A 21,137-nucleotide genomic window follows, 5' to 3' on the forward strand; every position below is an offset into this window, starting at 1 on the left:
GGAGTGTACATTTGGCTCGAATACACACGGCCGCTCCGTTGTCCTGCTGCGGCAACAAACTGTGCTGGTTTCGTCGATTGGGACGTCTTTTTGCTCTACACGACTTTGAGGCATTCCCTGCTCTTCTGAACCTGCCAGCTGCTGAAACTAACGTGGAGAAGCCTGGGTCTGCTTGCTTCGGGGACCGGTGAGTAGTTTAGCTAGGATCTGGTCGCCCTCCTGCAGTATCCCATTGCTTTTCCCTGCTGTGTAAAAACAGCACCCTTTTGGCCGTACTCGCGCTCTGCTTCTGCCCGCTGCGGAGGCTGCGCTTGAGTTGCGGAACCTGTTCTCCTTCTGCTGTGCACTAACCCGAACTGCCTGACTTCCTCCGAAGAGCTTCTCCTTTTGCCCGTTGGCACCGGCGTGGCAGGTACTTTGAGCACAAGGCTCCACTCTTCGCAGGGCTCGGACTTCCATCTAGTTAGGTGCCTCTGAAGGCGAACTGAGTCTAAAGCGTTATCGCACTGCTGCCTGTTTTCCTTCCCTTTCAGGTGGACTACACATTTCGTGCTTATAACGCTAGCGACTGTTGTATTTGTATATATATTGTGTTGATATGGTATGTGTTGGTTTAGTATTGTGATATTGTGATTTTCTTGCTACGGTCATTATTTTAAAGGCCTTAAAATAAATGTGTATCTATTTTTGATATAACAACTGTTTGGAGTAGTTTGTAAGCGCTCTTGCTTTGTGTGCTCATTGCGGGCTTTCAGTCACCCTCACCCCTCTTGAGACCTAGTCTTGACCGCCGCGATCGCTACCTTGATTGGTCTGGCTCGTCCAGAGGTTACCCTGTTCCAAGTAATTAGGTTGGCCTTCTGAACTTCTGCGCCACCAGGACAGAGTTCAGAAATCCGTCTTAACAGTAAGCCTCTGAGGAGATCCGGAAGAGCTTCACTCTCTTCTTCTTCCTCGGATGATGCTAGAAGCAACGCTCCTACATCGGGTCTTCAGACATACGCTTTGAGGCGGTTGGTGTGAAAGACTGTCGGAGCCTCCTTGGGATTGCCCAAGTCCACCAGATAGTTAACCTCTCCGAGTTTACCCACAACTCTGAAGGGTCCCATCCACTTATCTTGCAAGGCCCTCTGCCTTGTTGGGATCATAACGAGAACGAGCTGGTCTTGAGCGAACTCAACCATGTTAGCCTTTTGATCGTGCAGTGCTTGACCAATGCTTGTCCAGCTTTCAAGTTATCGCTTGCTTCCGTCATCATGTGCGACATTCTCCTCCGGAGACCTATCACGTAGTCAGTCACTCTGACTGGCTTGGGGAAGGAGCACTCTCCAACCCCTCCTTAATCAGGGCCAATGGACCTCTGACGGGATGACCATAGAGTAGTTCGAAGGGAGAGTAACCTACTCCCTCCTGAGGGACCTCTCTATAAGCAAAGAGAAGGCACGGCAGTAGAAGATCCCACTTACGCTTAAGGGGTTCCTCTAAAGCACCTATCATGCTCTTCATGGTTCGGTTGAACCGTTCTACCAACCGATTGGTTTGTGGGTGGTAAGCTGTTGAGAACTTGTAAGTAACTCCACAGGTTTTCCACATGGCTTTCATGTAGTGGGACATAAAGTTTGACCCCCTGTCAGAGATTACTTCCTTAGGAAACCCGACCCTAGTAAAAATACCAAGGAGGGCCTTTGCCACAGCCGGAGCTGTAACAGTCCTCATAGGAATTGCCTCAGGATACCTAGTAGCATGGTCTACTACAACAAGTATAAACCTGTTGCCTGAGGAGGTTGGAGGATCAAGGGGACCAGCAATGTCAATCCCTACTCTCTCAAACGGGACTCCCACAACTGGGAGAGGCACTAAAGGTGCCACATTCTTGGAGCCAACCTTACCAGAGATCTGGCAGGTGTGGCAGCTCCTGCAGTGTTTTTCTACTTCGGCCCCCATCTTTGGCCAATAGAAGTAGAGTGAGAGCCTTTCCTTAGTCTTCTTGAAACTCAAGTGACCAGCCAAAGGAATCTCGTGGGCTAACTGCAAGAACTGTGGTCTGTTCTCTTGGGGTACTACAAGTCATTTGTAGTCTCCAGGTGCAGACTCGGTCGGTTCACTGTAGGCGAGGCCATCTTCCCAGTGCAACCTGTATTTCCCAGGCTCTTGCCCTTCAGCCTGAGCTTCTGCCTGGTGGCGAAGACCTTCCAGAGTTGGACATTCCCTCTGTCCCTTACTGAAGTCTGCGCTGCTGGGTCCACCTTCTGCCAGTAAAGACTGCAGCTCAGGATGGTCAACAGGATCCAGATCTCCAATGAGTTCCTGGCCTTCCATTAGCTCTTCCTCAGAGTCTAATTCTACCACACAGGGTTGTACCTCCCTCTCAGCCTCAGCTGGAGGTGGAGTTACGGGTGTAACTTTGGACAACCGCGGGGAAGTCTGTGTTGGATTCACTGAACTGCTGGCTGCGGGTTTCGGGATAGAAGTCTTAGGTTTCCCTTTCGCTTCTGTTTTCTTGGAGACAGCGGCCGACACTTCCAGTGGAGCAGGAGTGATTTCCTTCTTCATCATCTCCTGGAGAGTACCACGCATGGTCCTCTCTCTTGCGGGTCTGGTTAGCTCCTGAAACCGTTTACTAGGAGGTCTGGGAGTATGCGATACAACTCCGAGAGTTTTCAAATCGTTACCCAACAGTACGCGTCCTGGTACCTCACTCTGTATGCTGACAGGTATCTTTACAGTCATGTCGTTACACTGGATGAGAACTGGTAATTGGGGAAGCATCTGCACAGGCCCTCCAGCTAACTTGGTGAGGCGTTTGGGTGCCTTAGCAACATCCTCAGCCTGAAAAAACGATTTATCCACCACAGTTATGCTGGCCCCAGTGTCCCTAATGGCAGGAGTCTCCTGACCATTCACCTGGACACTGTCCTTATAATACTCTTTAGTATTATCGGGGATAGAATCATAGACATCTAAATTCTGTTGTTCCCACAATCCCAGAGATACTAAAGAAACGCTGTCTGAGACTCCAATGGGTTCGTCAGCTAGCATTAGAAAGTTTCCTCTTGCCATTTGGACTTCCTCCTCTGGAGCGAAGGCTAAGGAGACAAGCTGGACCCCTGAAGGTTTACCCTTACATCTGGGATCTCCTTTCACGTGGTCAGTCGAACCACAAACAAAGCATTTACCGAACGCTTTTTGGAATGGTGGCTTGTTCTGACCTCCTTCCGGTTTGGCACCAGAAGACACACTATTCTGCTGTGGTTTACCTTGTGGCTTACCCTTCTGGTTTTGTTTGAGCCCTCTTTGGAATTTGAGTTATTAGAATTCTCTTTTGAGTCTTTTTTAGGCTGTTTTCCCTCATCTTTTTTCTGAGTTGCCCCAGAATCCTGATGAGTAGCCCTGTTGGCAACCCCAAGTCAGCAGCCTTAGCTAGCTTCCAGGAATCCAATTGCCTCGAATCAGCCAAGTGCTGTCTGAGCTCAGGAGAACAGGCATCATAAATAGACTCCAACATAAAAAGATTCCTCATACCCTCATAAGTGTTCACTTTGTAACCCTTAATCCATCCCTCTAAGTTTTTCAACCCTTCACTCACCCAGGTAGCCCAAGGGGTACCATCATGCTTTTTGAGGGTTCTAAACCTCTTAAGATACTGGGAAGGGGTCTTCCCGAATCTAGCTATTAAAGCTAGTTTCATCCTTTCGTAATCCGTCTTATCCGCCTCCCCCAACTCCATTACCACATCAGTCGCAACAGGAGGGAGCCTAGAGAACAACCAGGGAAGTAAATCATTCCTGGCGATGTCCTGGAGCCCATGATTGTATTCAAACAGTTTTAACCAATCCAACACATCCAATCTCAGTTCATACATACCCACTAATTCCTTTGGCATCCGGGGTCTTTTGGGACAGGAGCTCCTAGAGGAACCAGAGGAGAGAGAAGCATTTTCCATAGACAACTTTTTCATTTCTAATTCTTGATTAAGTTCTATTTCCCTGAGTCTCAACTCAGCTTGCTTCTGCTCAGCCTGGGCATTCATCCGTCTGAACTCGAGCTCTTGGTTTCGTTCAGATTGAGCCAAGAACCGTTTGTATTCTAATTCGAGCTTCATTTTTTCAAGTTCAAAATAAGCAGGGTTACTTGTGGGACCTGGTATGGGCCCCGTAGGCACAGCTGGTAAGGCAGGTAGAGAAGCAGGGGAGACAGTTTCGTTAGCCTCTCCGTCCTCGTCAGCCTCTTCATCGCTATCATCAGAATTACGATTTAGATCAATACCATCACTGTTATCTACATTTGCTGGAGAGATTGGTTCCTCTGAACCAGTACCCAGACTTTGGTTCGCCAGCAATCTCTCTATTAATTCTAACTTCTTGCCTCTTACAGAAAGATTCTCTTGCCTACAGAGAGCTTGCAAACTCTCAGTATTTTCACCTGACAAGGATTCTTGACTGTAAGTTTCCATCGTAGACATGTTTTTTTTTTTAAAGTTGCTTTTTAGTGCTAAGTTTTGTGGTTAGTTATCCTAAAGTGTCGAAAAGCACTCTAAACTGTATACTCGATACAAATCCCACCCCTGCCACCAGTGTTAGGCGGAAACCTGTGCAGTTCCCTCTGGGACCACTGCAAAAGATTTAGGACTACAGGCGTTTGGCGGTGAACCCACTTGGTAGCAGTCTGTACCACACAGATTCACTTGGTAGCTGTGGCTGAGCAGTCAGACTTCCCTCAAGAAGAGTTGAGCAGTATGTGGAGTATACAAAATAGGGCAATTCTTCACAGTAAGACAAGCAAACACGCAACAAGGCTCAGTGTAAAGATATTAAGGTATTTATTTATAACGAAACATCTATCAAAAACACTATGGCACTATCACGGCAAACAAATCAATCACAATCACTCTACGGAGAAGAAACGATCAAACCCCCCTAACAATGTTTCGACAAGTCTAGGTTCTACCGGCACCACTTATTTACAGACAGAGGTGTATGCCTCAACCTAGATGGCACTCTAATATTAGTTAGGACGGAAGAGAAAAATAGGCAGGTTATGAAATCAACACAGTTCAATACTTCACGGGTAAAATGCAAGCCAAGAAGGCAAGAACCACAATAGATCATAAAGTTCAGAGGCCAGGTCCACTCGGAGAGAGGCAAGGCGATATGTCCCAAAAGTCTCTAGTGGAAATGCGTTCGAGTCTTTGTAGCAATTTGTTATCGGCAGTTGAACTAGTTCAGAACAATAAGTGAGGAAGCTTGGAGGCGACCCAACGGAAAGGAGAGGATTAAGACCCTCACTCGAACCGATCGAAAGGGAAGCCAGGCGGACACGGTACCTTGTTGTGGAGGGCAGCTCCGGTGGGGGCAGTTGTTCCTGGTGGTGGATGCACGTCGGGTCTTTGCCAAGAGTAGAGATGTTCTCGTCGTCGAAGAAAAGTGAAGTCCAGTGCACCACCAGGGAAGAGACCACCCGCGGAGTGCTCGGTCACAAGGCACCACCTTTTGGTCGCGGTACAGGGGTAGTGGCTATCCGGTTGCCGGGGTGCTCTGCACTGGCAATTCGACCACCGCGTCCTGAGGCGAAGAAACAGCAAAAGGGGACTGGTTGTTCCCACCAGTCAGGGGAAGAGACTCTCCGGCAGGGAGATCTCCTCTGTCGTCGGGAAGTGGTGAGTCGGTTCAGCAGGGCTCCACCAGAGGTGTCGTCATTGCAGGTCGGCTCAGCGTTACCCTCGTCGGATTCTTAGGTCCTGTGGCGACTTCTGAAGATCCAGTCCCAAAAGCCCTGCTTTTATGCAGAAAACCCCCATTCATTCAGCCTAGCTTTCAATCGACACATGCTAAGTGGTGAGCGGGGAGGCTCACCACTTGGGGCAATCACTCCAGAGTGCGACCGGAGTTGGCAAGGCAACTCGGTCCAGGGTGCCTAAACCCCCTCCCACACCCCTGTGGTAACCCAGACAGAATGGCACCACTTTGGAGGGTCTCTGTACAGAGGCCCGCCAAAAGTGGAGCAAAGGGCTCAACCTTTTGTTTAGGAGTCACAGAGACGAACACAGACGCCATTTTATAAACCAAGTTCTGGCAGAAAATACCATCCGAGAAACTTATTTAAGATAAGTAGACCGGTGGTACGTTAGAGATTAACGAGAAAAAGTATCAATCTCCAACAACGGGATGAATCCCATAGGGTTATGTTCGGGGTCGAACATAAGCCAAGAACCGTTTGTATTCTAATTCGAGCTTATGTTCGGGGTCGAACATAACAAGTAGTTTCCACTGCCACCAGCCAAAACTCGACGAGGGGGGACGGGACAGTGCCCCCTCGAGTAACAGACCCAGGAGTAATCGAATGACCCCTACTAGCACGTCCACAATAAGATGGTTTGTACTAGTTCTGTTAGTAAATTTAGGTCTAGTAAAGCCAATGGTGACTTTACATGCCCGGGGAGACAGTAGTCAGTCCCCGGGTATGGAGTCTATGGTGGAGGTCCGCTAGGACGCCCCAGTGTTACGGCACGTAGGGTGCGGTGAAACACACATAGAAAAACATATGAGACCCTATGGAGTAAAAGACCCCATAGCCCATAGAACACATTGACATTCAAAGTAATTATACACATTCATGTCCAAGAGTGGGAGGAAAAGAGTCTCTCTCTTGGCAGGATGGAAGAAAACAAACTCCCGAGATCCAGCAAAGCCGCTGGGGGACTCACTAGGTTAGGAAATTCAGCCTAAACAGAGAATTCTCCCTAACACCCTGCACTGCTGGGGGGTGGGGGTGGTGGGAGACATGAGTGGGGGCCTGGTGGAGGGTGCTGCTGGTGGCTGGGGGCTGGGGGTGGTGGTAGACATGAGTGGGGGCCTGGTGGAGGGTGCCCCTGCACTGCTGGGGGGTGGGGGTGGAGGTAGACATGAGTGGGGGCCTGGTGAAGGGTGCCCCTCGTGGCTTGGGGGTGGGGTGGTGGGAGACATGAGTGGGGGCCTAGTGGAGGCTGCCCCTGCACTGCTGGGGGGTGGGGGTGATGGTAGACATGAGTGGGGGCCTGGTGGAGGCTGCCCCTGCACTGCTGGGGGGTGGGGGTGATGGTAGACATGAGTGGGGGCCTGGTGGAGGGTGCACCTGGTGGCTGGGGGGTGGGGGTGGTGGTAGACATGAGTGGGGGCCTGGTGGAGGCTGCCCCTGCACTTCTGGGGGTGGGGGTGATAGGGGACATGAGTGGGGGCCTGGTGGAGGCTGCTCCTGCACTGCTGGGGGGTGGGGGTGGTGGTAGACATGAGTGGGGGCCTGGTGGAGGGTGCCCCTGGTGGCTGGGGGGTGGGGGTGGTGGTAGACATGAGTGGGGGCCTGGTGGAGGCTGCCCCTGCACTGCTGAGGGGTGGGGGTGATGGGAGACATGAGTGGGGGCCTGGTGGAGGCTGCCCCTGCACTGCTGGGGGGTGGGGTGGAGGGATACATGAGTGGGAGTCTGGTGGAGGGTGCCCCTGGTGGCTGGGGGGTGGGGGTGATGGTAGACATGAGTGGGGGCCTGGTGGAGGGTGCCCCTGCACTGCTGGGGGGTGTGAGTGGTGGTAGACATGAGTGGGGGCCTAGTGGAGGGTGCCCCTGGTGGCTGGGGGGTGGGGTGGTGGGAGACATGAGTGGGGGCCTCGTGGAGGCTGCCCCTGTACTGCTGGGGGGTGGGGGTGATAGGGGACATGAGTGGGGGCCTGGTGGAGGGTGCCCCTGGATGCTGGGGGGTGGGGGTGGTGGGAGACATGAGTGGGGGCCTGGTGGAGGGTGCCCCTGGTGGCTGGGGGGTGGGGGTGATGGTAGACATGAGTGGGGGCCTGGTGGAGGGTGCCCCTTGTGGCTGGGGGGTGGGGGTGGTGGTAGACATGAGTGGGGGCCTGGTGGAGGCTTCCCCTGCACTGCTGGGGGTTGGGGGTGATAGGGGACATGAGTGGGGGCCTGGTGGAGGCTGCTCCTGCACTGCTGGGGTGTGGGGGTGGTGGGAGACATGTGTGGGGGCCTGGTGGAGGGTGCCCCTGCACTGCTGGGGGGTGGGGGTGATGGTAGACATGAGTGGGGGCCTGGTGGAGGCTGCCCCTGCACTGCTGGGGGGTGGTGGGAGACATGAGTGGGGGCCTGGTGGAGGGTGCCCCTGGTAGCTGGGGAGTGAGGGTCGTGGTAGACATGAGTGGGGGCCTGGTGGAGGGTGCCCCTGGTGGCTGGGGGGTGGGGGTGGTGGTAGACATGAGTGGGGGCCTGGTGGAGGCTGCCCCTGCACTGCTGGGGGGTGGGGGTGATGGGAGACATGAATGGGGGCCTGGTGGAGGCTGCCCCTGCACTGCTGGGGGGTGGGGGTGGTGGGAGACATGAGTGGGGGCCTGGTGGAGGGTGCCCCTGGTGGCTGGGGGGTGGAGTGATGGTAGACATTAGTGGGGGCCTGGTGGAGGGTGCCCCTGTGTTAGGGAGAATTCTCTGTTTAGGCTGAATTTCCTAACCTAGTGAGTCCCCCAGCAGCTTTGCTGGATTTCTGGAGTTTCTTTTTCCATCCTGCCAAGAGTGAGACTCTTTTCTCCCACTCTTGGACATGTATGTGTGTAATTCCTTTGAAATGTCAATGTGTTCAATGGGCTATGGGGTCTTTTACTCCATAGGGTCTCATATGTTTTTCTATGTGTGTTACACCGCACCCTATGTGTCGTAACACGGGGGCGCCCTAGCGGGTCCCCCACCATAGACTCCATACCCGGGGACTGACTACTGTCTCCCCGGGCATGTAAAGTCACCATTGGCTTTACTAGACCTAAATTTACTAACAGAACTAGTACCAACCATCTTATTGTGGACGTACTAGTAGGGGTAATTCGATTACTCCTGGATCTGTTACTCGAGGGGGCACTGTCCCGTCCCCCCTCGTCGAGTTTTGGCTGGTGGCAGTGGAAACTACTTGTTATGTTCGATCACGAACATAACCCTATGGGATTCGTCCCATTGTTGGAGATTGATACTTTTTCTCATTTATCTCTGACGTACCACCGATCTACTTATCTTAAATAAGTTTATAGAGTGGTATTTTCTGCCAGAACTCGGTTTTTAAAATGGCGTCTGTGTTCGTCTCTGTGACTCCTAAACCAAAGGTTGAGCCCTTTGTTCCACTTTTGGCGGGCCTCTGTACAGAGACCCTCCAAAGTGGTGCCATTCTGTCTGGGTTACCTCAGGGGTGTGGGAGGGGGTTTAGGCACCCTGGACCGAGTTGCCTTGCCAACTCAGGTCGCACTCTGGAGTGATTGGCCCAGGTAGTGAACCTTCCCGCTCACCACTTAGCATGTGTTGATTGACAGCTAGGCTGAATGAATGGGGGTCTTCTGCATAAAAGCAGGGCTTTTGGGACTGGATCTTCAGAAGTCGCCACAGGACCTAAAAATCCGATGAGGGTAACGCTGAGCCCACCTGCAACGACGACACCTCCGGTGGAGCCCTGCTGAGCCGACTCACCACTTCCCGATGACAGAGAAGATCTCCCTGCTGGAGAGTCTCTTCCCCTGACTGGTGGGAACAACCAGTCCCCTTTGCTTTTTATTCGCCTCAGGACGCAGTGGTCGAATTGCCCGTGCAGAGCACCTCGGCAACCGGATAGCCACTACCCCTGTACCGCGACCAAAAGGTGGTGCCTTGTGACGGAGCACTCCGCGGCTGGTCTCTTCCCTGGTGGTGCACCGGACTTCACTTTCCTTCGACGACGAGATAATCTCTACTCTTAGCCAAGACCCGACGTGCATCCACCACCAGGAACAACTGCCCCCGCCGGAGCTGTCCTCCACAACAAGGTACCGTGTCCTCCTGGCTTCCCTTTCGTTCGGTTCGAGTGAGGTGTCTTAATCCTCTCCGTTCCGCTGGGTCGCCTCCAAGCTTTGCTCATTCTTTGTTCTGAACTAGTTCAATCTGCCGATAACAATTTGCCATAAAGACTTGAATGCATCTCCACTAGAGACTTTTTGGGACATCGCGCCTTGCCTCTCTCCGAGTGGGCCTGGCCTCTGAACTTTACGATCTATTGCGATTCTTGCCTTCCTGCCTTGCATTTTATCCGCATAGGATTGAACTGTGTTGATTTCATAACCTGCCGATCTTTTTCTCTCCCGTCCTAACTAATATTCGAGTGTCATCTAGGTTGAGGTATACACCTCTGTCTGAAAATAAGTGGTACCGGTAGAGCCTAGAGTTATCGATATTTTGCTAGGGGGATTGATCGTTTTCTACTTCGTAGATTAATTGTGTTTGATTTGTTTGCCGTGATTTGCTTTAGTGTTTTCCATAGATGTTGTGTTATACATAAATAACTTACTATCTTTACACTAAGCCTCGTTGCGTGTTTGCTTGTCTTGCTGCGAAGAATTGCCCTATGTTGTATACTCCACATACTGACCAACTTTTCTTGAGAGAGGTCTGACTGCTCAGCCACAGCTACCAAGTGAATCTGTGTGGTGCAGACTGCTACCAAGTGGGTTCACCGCCAACGCCTGTAGTCCTAAATCTTTTGCAGTGGTCCCAGAGGGAACTGCACAGGTTTCCGCCTAACACTGGTGGCAGCGGTGGGATTTGTATCGAGTATACAGTTTAGAGTGCTTTTCGACGCTGTAGGATAACTAACCACAAAACTTAGCACTAAAAAGCAACTTTCACAAACATGTCTACGATGGAAACTTACAGTCAAGAATCCTTGTCAGGTGAAAATACTGAGAGTTTGCGAGCTCTCTGTAGGCAAGAGAATCTTTCTGTAAGAGGCAAGAAGTTAGAACTAATAGAGAGATTGCTGGCGAACCAAAGTCTGGGTACTGGTTCAGAGGAACCAATCTCTCCAGCAAATGTAGATAACAGTGATGGTGTTGATCTGAATCGTAATTCTGATGATAGCGATGAAGAGGCTGACGAGGACGGAGAGGCTAACGAAACTGTCTCCCCCGCTCCTCTACCTGCCTTACCAGCCGTGCCTAGGGGGCCAATACCAGGTCCCACAAGTAACCCTGCTTATTTTGAACTTGAAAAAATGAAGCTCGAATTAGAATATAAACGGTTCTTGGCTCAATCTGACCGAAACCAAGAGCTCGAGTTCAGACGGATGAATGCCCAGGCTGAGCAGAAGCAAGCTGAGTTAAGACTCAGAGAAATAGAACTTAATCACGAGTTAGAAATGAAAAAGTTGTCAATGGAAAATGCTTCTCTCTCCTCTGGTTCCTCTAGGAGCTCCAGTCCCAAAAGACCCCGGATGCCGAAGGAATTAGTGGGTATGTATGAACCGAGATTGGATGTGTTGGATTGGTTGAAACTGTTTGAATACAATCATGGGCTCCAGGACATCACCGGGAATGCGTTGCTTCCCTGGTTGTTCTCTAGGCTCCCTCCTGTTGCGACTGATGTGGTAATGGAGTTGGGAGAGGCGGATAAGACGGATTACAAAAGTGTGAAACTAGTTTGATAGCTAGATTCGGGAAGACCCCTTCCCAGTACCTTAAGAGGTTTAGAACCCTCAAAAAGCATGATGGTACCCCTTGGGCTACCTGGGTGAGTGAAGGGTTGAAAAACTTAGAGGGATGGATTAAGGGTTACAAAGTGAACACTTATGAGGGTATGAGAAATCTTTTTATGTTGGAGTCTATTTATGATGCCTGTTCTCCTGAGCTCAGACAGCACTTGGCTGATTCGAAGGAATTGGATTCCAGGGCACTAGCTAAGGCTGCTGACTTGTGGGTTGCCAACAGGGCTACTCATAAGGATTCTGGGGCAACTCAGAAAAAGGATGAGGGAAAACAGCCTAAATAAGACTCAAAAGAGAATTCGAATAACTCACATTCCAAAGAGGGCCCCAAACAAAACCAGAAGGGTAAGCCACCGGGAAAACCACAGCAGAATAGTGTGTCTTCTGGTGCCAAACCGGAAGGAGGTCAGAACAAGCCACCATTCCAGAAAGCATTCAGTAAATGCTTTGTTTGTGGCTCCACTGACCACGTGAAAGGAGATCCCAGATGTAAGGGTAAACCTTCAGGGGTCCAGCTTGTCTCCTTAGCCTTCGCTCCAGAGGAGGAAGTCCTAATGGCAAGTGGAAACTTTCTACTGCTAGCTGACGAACCCATTGGAGTCTCAGCCAGCGTTTCTTTAGTATCTCTGGGGTTGTGGGAACAACAGAATTTAGATGTCTATAATTCTATCCCCGATAATACTAAAGAGTATGATAAGGACAGTGTCCAGGTGAATGGTCAGGAGACTCCTGCCATTAGGGACACTGGGGCCAGCATAACTGTGGTGGATAAATCGTTTTTTCAGGCTGAGGATGTTGCTAAGGCACCCAAATGCCTCACCAAGTTAGCTGGAGGGCCTGTGCAGATGCTTCCCCAATTACCAGTTCTCATCCAGTGTAACGACATGACTGAAGATACCTGTCAGCATACAGAGTGAGGTACCAGGACGCGTATTGTTGGGTAACGATTTGAAAACTCTCGGAGTTGTATCGCATACTCCCAGACCTCCTAGTGAACGGTTACAGGAGCTAACCAGACCCGCAAGAGAGAGGACCATGCGCGGAACTCTCCCGGAGATGATGAAGAAAGAAATCACTCCTGCTCCACTGGAATTGTCGGCCGCTGTCCCCAAGAAATCAGAAGCGAAGGGGAAACCTAAGACTTCTATCCCGAAACCAGCCGCCAGCATTCCAGTGCAGCCGACACGGACTTCCCCGCGGTTGTCCAACGTCACACCCGTAACTCCACCTCCAGCCGAGGCTGAGAGGGAGGTACAACCCTGTGTGGTAGAATTAGACTCTGAGGAAGAGCTAATGGAAGGCCAGGAACTCATTGGAGATCTGGATCCTGTTGACCATCCTGAGCTGCAGTCTTTACTGGCAGAAGGTGGACCCAGCAGGGCAGACTTCAGTAAGGGACAGAGAGAATGTCCAACTCTGGAAGGTCTTCGCCATCAGGCAGAAGCTCAGGCTGAAGGGCAAGAGCCTGGGAAATACAGGTTGCACTGGGAAGATGGCCTCTTCTACAGTGAACCGACCGAGTCTGCACCTGGAGACTACAAACGCCTTGTAGTACCCCAAGAGAACAGACCACAGTTCTTGCAGTTAGCCCACGAGATTCCTTTGGCTGGTCACTTGAGTTTCAAGAAGACTAAGGAAAGGCTCTCACTCTACTTCTATTGGCCAAAGATGGGGGCCGAAGTAGAAAAACACTGCAGGAGCTGCCACACCTGCCAGATCTCTGGTAAGGTTGGATCCAAGAACGTGGCACCGTTAGTGCCTCTCCCGGTTGTGGGAGTCCCATTTGAGAGAGTAGGGATTGACATCGTTGGTCCCCTTGATCCTCCAACCTCCTCAGGCAACAGGTTTATACTTGTTGTAGTAGACCATGCTACTAGGTATCCTGAGGCAATTCCTATGAGGACTGTTACAGCTCCGGCTGTGGCTAAGGCCCTCCTTGGTATTTTTACCAGGGTCGGGTTTCCTAAGGAAGTAATCTCTGACAGGGGGTCAAACTTTATGTCCCACTACATGAAAGCCATGTGGAAAACCTGCAGTGTAACTTACAAGTTCTCAACGGCTTACCACCCACAAACCAATGGGTTGGTAGAACGGTTCAACCGAACCATGAAGAGCATGATAGGTGCTCCAGAGGAACCCTTTAAGCGTAAGTGGGACCTTCTATTGCCATGCCTTCTCTTTGCTTATAGAGAAGTCCCTCAGGAGGGAGTAGGTTACTCTCCCTTCGAACTACTCTATGGTCATCCCGTCAGAGGTCCATTGGCCCTGATTAAGGAGGGGTTGGAGAGTGCTCCTTCCCCCAAGCCAGTCAGAGTGACTGACTACGTGATAGGTCTCCGGAGGAGAATGTCGCACATGATGACGGAAGCAAGCGATAACTTGAAAGCTGGACAAGCATTGGTCAAGCACTGGCACGATCAAAAGGCTAACATGGTTGAGTTCGCTCAAGACCAGCACATTCTCGTTATGATCCCAACAAGGCAGAGGGCCTTGCAAGATAAGTGGATGGGACCCTACCGAGTAGTGGGTAAACTCGGAGAGGTTAACTATCTGGTGGACTTGGGCAATCCCAAGGAGGCTCCGACAGTCTTTCACACCAACCGACTTAAAGCGTATGTCTCACGACCTGATGTAGGAGCGTTGCTTCTAGCATCATCCGAGGAAGAAGAAGAGAGTGAAGCTCTTCCGGATCTCTTCTGAGGCTTACCTTTAGATGAAAAAATTGAAGGAGTGAATCTCTCCTCCAATCTGACACCCGAGCAACAAGAAGAGTGCAAATCTATGTTGAATCAGTTTGCCTCTCTGTTCTCGCTTTCACCAGGCTTGACCCCTTGGGGCCAGCACGACATACTCACTGGTGACTGTCTGCCGGTCAAAAGCAGAGGATACCGCATGTCAGAAAACGTACAAACCCACATCAAAGGTGAGGTCAGCAAGATGCTTAATCTCGGAATAATAGAGCCCTCTACTAGTCCATGGTCTAGCCCAGTTGTGTTAGTACCAAAGGCCGGATCTAAAGAACTTAGATTCTGCGTGGATTATCGAGCTCTTAATGCAGTCACCACGACTGATGCCCACCCTTTGCCAAGAACAGATGAGTTGGTGGATAAACTTGGCGCCGCCAAGTTCCTCAGCACATTTGACTTGACGTCAGGGTATTGGCAAATAGCCCTGACAGACCATGCCAAGGAGAAAACTGCATTTTGTACCCCCGTTGGCTTATACCAGTTTAAGGTAATGCCTTTCGGACTAAAAAATGCACCTGCTACGTTTCAACGGATGGTAAACCAGGTTCTGAATGGGATGGAGGACTTCTGCATGGCATACTTGGATGACATCGCAGTGTTCAGCAATTCCTGGGAAGAACATGTAATCCACCTGAGAGATGTTTTGCAGGCTCTTGGACGAGCCAATCTGACCATAAAGGCAAGTAAATGCCAAATTGGACAGAGTAAGGTAGTCTATCTTGGGCATGAAGTAGGCGGTGGAGAAATAAGGCCTTTGCTCAGTAAGATTGAAGCTGTGAAAAATTGGACAACACCGACTACTCAAACCCAGGTGAGAGCCTTCCTAGGCCTCACTGGGTATTACAGGAATTTCATAGAGAACTATGGGACCATAACTTCTCCACTGAATGTCATCTCCTCGCCCAAATTTCCTAAAAAGGTTAAATGGAACGAGGAGTGCAATCAGGCTTTTGAAAACCTGAAACAGGCTCTTTGCCAAGCCCCAGTACTCAGAGCTCCTGATTACCGCCAACACTTCATTGTGCAGACAGACGCTTCCAATGTAGGGATAGGTGCCGTACTCATTCAACTGGATGGGTAAGGTAGGGAGCACCCCGTTTGCTTCATCAGCCACAAGCTGAAGGATCCTGAAACAAGGTGGGCAACAATCGAAAGAGAGTGCTTTGCTATCGTGTGGGCTCTGAAGAAGTTTAGGCCGTACTTGTATGGTTCTACTTTTGTTATTCAGACTGACCACCAAGCCTTGAGATGGTTAATGCAAATGAAAGGGGAAAACCCAAAACTATTGAGATGGTCGATCTGCCTGCAAGGGTTTGATTTCACCATTGAGCACAGGTCAGGGTGTCACCACCAAAATGCTGATGGTCTCTCTAGGATGTATGTCATTGACTAGAGGTATAAGATTCATCCAGGAGTGGATTAAATCCTCCTGTCCCTTAGTCTGGGGAGGGCGAGTGTTAGGGAGAATTCTCTGTTTAGGCTGAATTTCCTAACCTAGTGAGTCCCCCAGCAGCTTTGCTGGATTTCTGGAGTTTGTTTTTTCCATCCTGCCAAGAGTGAGACTCTTTTCTCCCACTCTTGGACATGAATGTGTGTAATTCCTTTGAAATGTCAATGTGTTCGATGGGCTATGGGGTCTTTTACTCCATAGGGTCTCATATGTTTTTCTATGTGTGTTACACCGCACCCTACGTGTCATAACACGAGGGCGCCCTAGCGGGTCCCCCACCATAGACTCCATTCCCGGGGACTGACTACTGTCTCCCCGGGCATGTAAAGTCACCATTGGCTTTACTAGACCTAAATTTACTAACACAACTAGGACCAACCATCTTATTGTGGACGTACTAGTAGGGGTAATTCGATTACTCCTGGATCTGTTACTCGAGGGGGCACTGTCCCGTCCCCCCTCGTCGAATTTTGGCTGGTGGCAGTGGAAACTACTTGTTATGTTCGATCCCGAACATAACCCTATGGGATTCGTCCCATTGTTGGAGATTGATACTTTTTCTCATTTATCTCTGACGTACCACCGATCTACTTATCTTAAATAAGTTTATCGAGTGGTATTTTCTGCCAGAACTCGGTTTTTAAAATGGCGTCTCTGTTCGTCTCTGTGACTCCTAAACCAAAGGTTGAGCCCTTTGTTCCACTTTTGGCGGGCCTCTGTACAGAGACCCTCCAAAGTGGTGCCATTCTGTCTGGGTTACCTCAGGGGTGTGGGAGGGGGTTTAGGCACCCTGGACCGAGTTGCCTTGCCAACTCAGGTCGCACTCTGGAGTGATTGGCCCAGGTGGTGAGCCTTCCCGCTCACCACTTAGCATGTGTTGATTGACAGCTAGGCTGAATGAATGGGGGTCTTCTGCATAAAAGCAGGGCTTTTGGGACTGGATCTTCAGAAGTCGCCACAGGACCTAAGAATCCGACGAGGGTAACGCTGAGCCGACCTGCAACGACGACACCTCTGGTGGAGCCCTGCTGAGCCGACTCACCACTTCCCGACGACAGAGGAGATCTCCCTGCCGGAGAGTCTCTTCCCCTGACTGGTGGGAACAACCAGTCCCCTTTGCTTTTTATCCGCCTCAGGACGCAGTGGTCGAATTGCCCGTGCAAAGCACCTCGGCAACCGGATAGGCACTACCCCTGTACCGCGACCAAAAGGTGGTGCCTTGTGACAGAGCACTCCGCGGCTGGTCTCTTCCCTGGTGGTGCACCGGACTTCCCTTTCCTTCGACGACGAGATCATCTCTACTCTTGGCCAAGACCCGACGTGCATCCACCACCAGGAACAACTGCCCCCGCCGGAGCTGCCCTCCACAACAAGGTACCGTGTCCTCCTGGCTTCCCTTTCGTTCGGTTCGAGTGAAGTGTCTTAATCCTCTCCGTTCCGCTGGGTCGCCTCCAAGCTTTGCTCATTCTTTGTTCTGAACTAGTTCAATCTGCCGATAACAATTTGCCATAAAGACTTGAATGCATCTCCACTAGAGACTTTTTGGGACATCGTGCCTTGCCTCTCTCCGAGTGGGCCTGGCCTCTGAACTTTACGATCTATTGCGATTCTTGCCTTCCTGCCTTGCATTTTATCCGCATAGGATTGAACTGTGTTGATTTCATAACCTGCCGATCTTTTTCTCTCCCGTCCTAACTAATATTCGAGTGTCATCTAGGTTGAGGTATACACCTCTGTCTGAAAATAAGTGGTACCGGTAGAGCCTAGAGTTCTCGATATTTTGCTAGGGGGATTGATCGTTTTCTACTTCGTAGATTAATTGTGTTTGATTTGTTTGCCGTGATTTGCTTTAGTGTTTTCCATAGATGTTGTGTTATACATAAATAACTTACTATCTTTACACTAAGCCTCATTGCGTGTTTGCTTGTCTTGCTGCGAAGAATTGCCCTATGTTGTATACTCCACATACTGACCAACTTTTCTTGAGAGAGGTCTGACTGCTCAGCCACAGCTACCAAGTGAATCTGTGTGGTGCAGACTGCTACCAAGTGGGTTCACCGCCAACGCCTGTAGTCCTAAATCTTTTGCAGTGGTCCCAGAGGGAACTGCACAGGTTTCCGCCTAACACCCTGCACTGCTGGGGGGTCGGGGGGTGGTAGACATGAGTGGGGGCCTGGTGGAGGGTGCCCCTGGTGGCTGGGGGGTGGGGGTGGTGGGAGACATGAGTGGGGGCCTGGTGGAGGCTGCCCCTGCACTGCTGGGGGGTGGGGGTGATGGTAACATGAGTGGGGCCTGGTGGAGGCTGCCCCTGCACTGCTGGGGGGTGGGGGTGATAGGGGACATGAGTGGGGGCCTGGTGGAGGGTGCCCCTGGATGCTGGGGGGTGGGGGTGGTGGGAGACATGAGTGGGGGCCTGGTGGAGGGTGCCCCTGCACTGCTGGGGGGTGGGGGTGATGGTAGACATGGGTTGGGGTCTGGTGGAGGCTGCCCCTGCACTGCTGGGGGGTGGGGGTGGTGGGAGACATGAGTGGGGGCCTGGTGGAGGGTGCCCCTGGTGGCTGGGGGGTGGGGGTGGTGGTAGACATGAGTGGGGGCCTGGTGGAGGGTGCCCCTGGTGGCTGGGGGTGGGGGTGGTGGGAGACATGAGTGGGGGCCTGGTGGAGGGTGCCCCTGCACTGCTGGGGGGTGGGGGTGATGGTAGACATGAGTGGGGGCCTGGTGGAGGCTGCCCCTGCACTGCTGGGGGTGGGGGTGGTGGGAGACATGAGTGGGGGCCTGGTGGAGGGTGCCCCTGGTGGCTGGGGGGTGGGGGTGGTGGTAGACATGAGTGGGGGCCTGGTGGAGGGTGCCCCTGCACTGCTGGGGGGTGGGGGTGGAGGTAGACATGAGTGGGGGCCTGGTGGAGGCTGCCCCTGCACTTCTGGGTGGTGGGGGTGATGGGAGACATGAGTGGGGGCCTGGTGGAGGCTGCCCCTGCACTGCTGGGGGGTGAGGGTGGTGGGAGACAAGAGTGGGGTCCTGGTGGAGGGTGCCCCTGGTGGCTGAGGGTGGGGGTGGCGGTAGACATGAGTGGGGGCCTGGTGGAGGGTGCCCCTGCACTGCTGGGGGGTTGGGTGGTGGTAGACATGAGTGGGGGCCTGGTGAAGGGTGCCCCTGGTGGCTGGGGGTGGGGTTGGTGGGAGACATGAGTGGGGGCCTGGTGGAGGCTGCCCCTGCACTGCTGGGGGGTGGGGGTGATGGTAGACATGAGTGGGGGCCTGGTGGAGGCTGCCCCTGCACTGCTGGGCGGTGGGGGTGATAGGGGACATGGGTGTGGGCCTGGTGGAGGGTGCTCCTGGATGCTGGGGGGTGGGGGTGGTGGTAGACATTAGTGGGGGCCTGGTGGAGGGTGCCCCTGCACTACTGGGGGTGGGGGTGGTGGTAGACATGAGTGGGGGCCTGGTGGAGGGTGCCCCTGGTGGCTGGGGGGTGCACTGCTGGGGGGTGGGGGTGATAGGGGACATGAGTGGGGGCCTGGTGGAGGGTGCCCCTGGATGCTGGGGGGTGGGGGTGGTGGGAGACATGAGTGGGGGCCTGGTGGAGGGTGCCCCTGCACTGCTGGGGGGTGGGGGTGATGGTAGACATGAGTGGGGGCCTGGTGGAGGCTGCCCCTGCACTGCTGGGGAGTGGGGGCCTGGTGGAGGGTGCCCCTGGTGGCTGGGGGTTGGGGGTGGTGGTAGACATGAGTGGGGGCCTGGTGGAGGGTGCCCCTGGTGGCTGGGGGGTGGGGGTGGTGGGAGACATGAGTGGGGGTCTGGTGGAGGGTGCCCCTGCACTGCTGGGGTGTGGGGGTGATGGTAGACATGAGTGGGGGCCTGGTGGAGGCTGCCCCTGCACTGCTGGGGGTGGGGGTGGTGGGAGACATGAGTGGGGGCCTGGTGGAGGGTGCTCCTGGTGGCTGGGGGGTGGGGGTGGTGGTAGACATGAGTGGGGGCCTGGTGGAGGGTGACCCTGGTGGCTGGGGGACATGCGTTGGTGGGCAGTAGTGCAAGGTGACATGTGGATTGGCTGGGGGGCATGGCCATGGTGGATGGGGTGCCTGCGGGACATGTGCAGGGTAGGCCCCTGTGGTGTGGGCTACCTGCAGGGGCCGTGGAGGGTGTAGAGGGAACACCTGGGAGGACCCACACGTGCAATTCACGTGTGGTGCTCCCCGCGCACCACTGGAATACACGTACCCTGATGGAATCGCGTGTGATACTTCCTGCGCACCCCTGAAATACACGTACCCTGCTGCTTTTGCATGTGATACTTCCCGCGCACCCCTGGAATACACGTACCCTGCTGCTTTTGCGTGTGATACTTCCCGCGCACCCCTGGAATACACGTACCCTGATGGAATCGCGTGTGATACTTCCAGCGCACCCCTGAAATACACGTACCCTGCTGCTTTTGCGTGTGATACTTCCCACGCACCCCTGGAATACACGTACCCTGCTGTTTTTGCGTGTGATACTTCCCGCGCACCCCTGGAATACACGTGCCCTGATGGAATTGCGTGTGTTACTTCCCACGCACCCCTGATGTACACCTACCCAGGACAATCGCGTGTGGAACTTCCCGCGAACCACTGAAATACACGTTCCCCGCTTGGCGTTTGCTGTTTGGCAGCCCTGTGAACTGGTCCAGGGTTAGCGCAGCCCTTTATGATGATTTGGGGATTTTGAAGGCTTTTCCTTGCGCAAGGGCGTTCTTGGGGGTGTAACTGGCGCTGCTGCAGGGTTGCTGCGCCACTCTGTGCCACGGCTGGTTTTGGGGGCTAAAATCCATGAATACGCTGTGCGATGAAACGGATTTTTTCGCACGCGGCTGGCACAGTGTATCGCACGGGGACACTGTGCGCCAGCCGCGTGCGCCATTTTTGTGCGAATTTCTATGAATTACCCTGTATGAGTGGACAAGACAGTGTTAACTGAGCACGGGGCGGATCCAGCTACAGCTCCGACAGAGCAGCAGTATAATTAAGATTTTGGGACAGCATCAGAATGTAGATAACCAAAAGAATGCACACAGATGATCCATGATCTTAAAAGTAGAAAATTGGACTTTCTTTTGCAGTGTTCTTGGTTTTCTTTTTTAAAAGTTTGTAACAAACTGTGTAAAACAAATTATTAAAAAATATATATATATATTGTTGCAGTGACCACATGAGAGACATGGGAATGTCCAGTTTTGTTTTGTACTTAATAACGTTTGCCTGTACTTCTGTGGTCTCTCAGCTCATATCAGTTTATCCTTCAAGTTAGAACAATAAATAGATAATTATGGGTATGGGCCCTAGGGTGTGCGCTATGGCCACTGTGACCTTACATTGGGGCCAGCTGCTTCGCTAAAGTCAAGAAATGGGTGCACCCATCAGCACCTATAAATTGAACAGGTTTGATAATAC

Source organism: Ambystoma mexicanum, chromosome 12 (genome assembly GCF_040938575.1).
Source record: "Ambystoma mexicanum isolate Mex_15411 chromosome 12, UKY_AmexF1_1, whole genome shotgun sequence".
NCBI classification, from domain to species: domain Eukaryota; kingdom Metazoa; phylum Chordata; class Amphibia; order Caudata; family Ambystomatidae; genus Ambystoma; species Ambystoma mexicanum.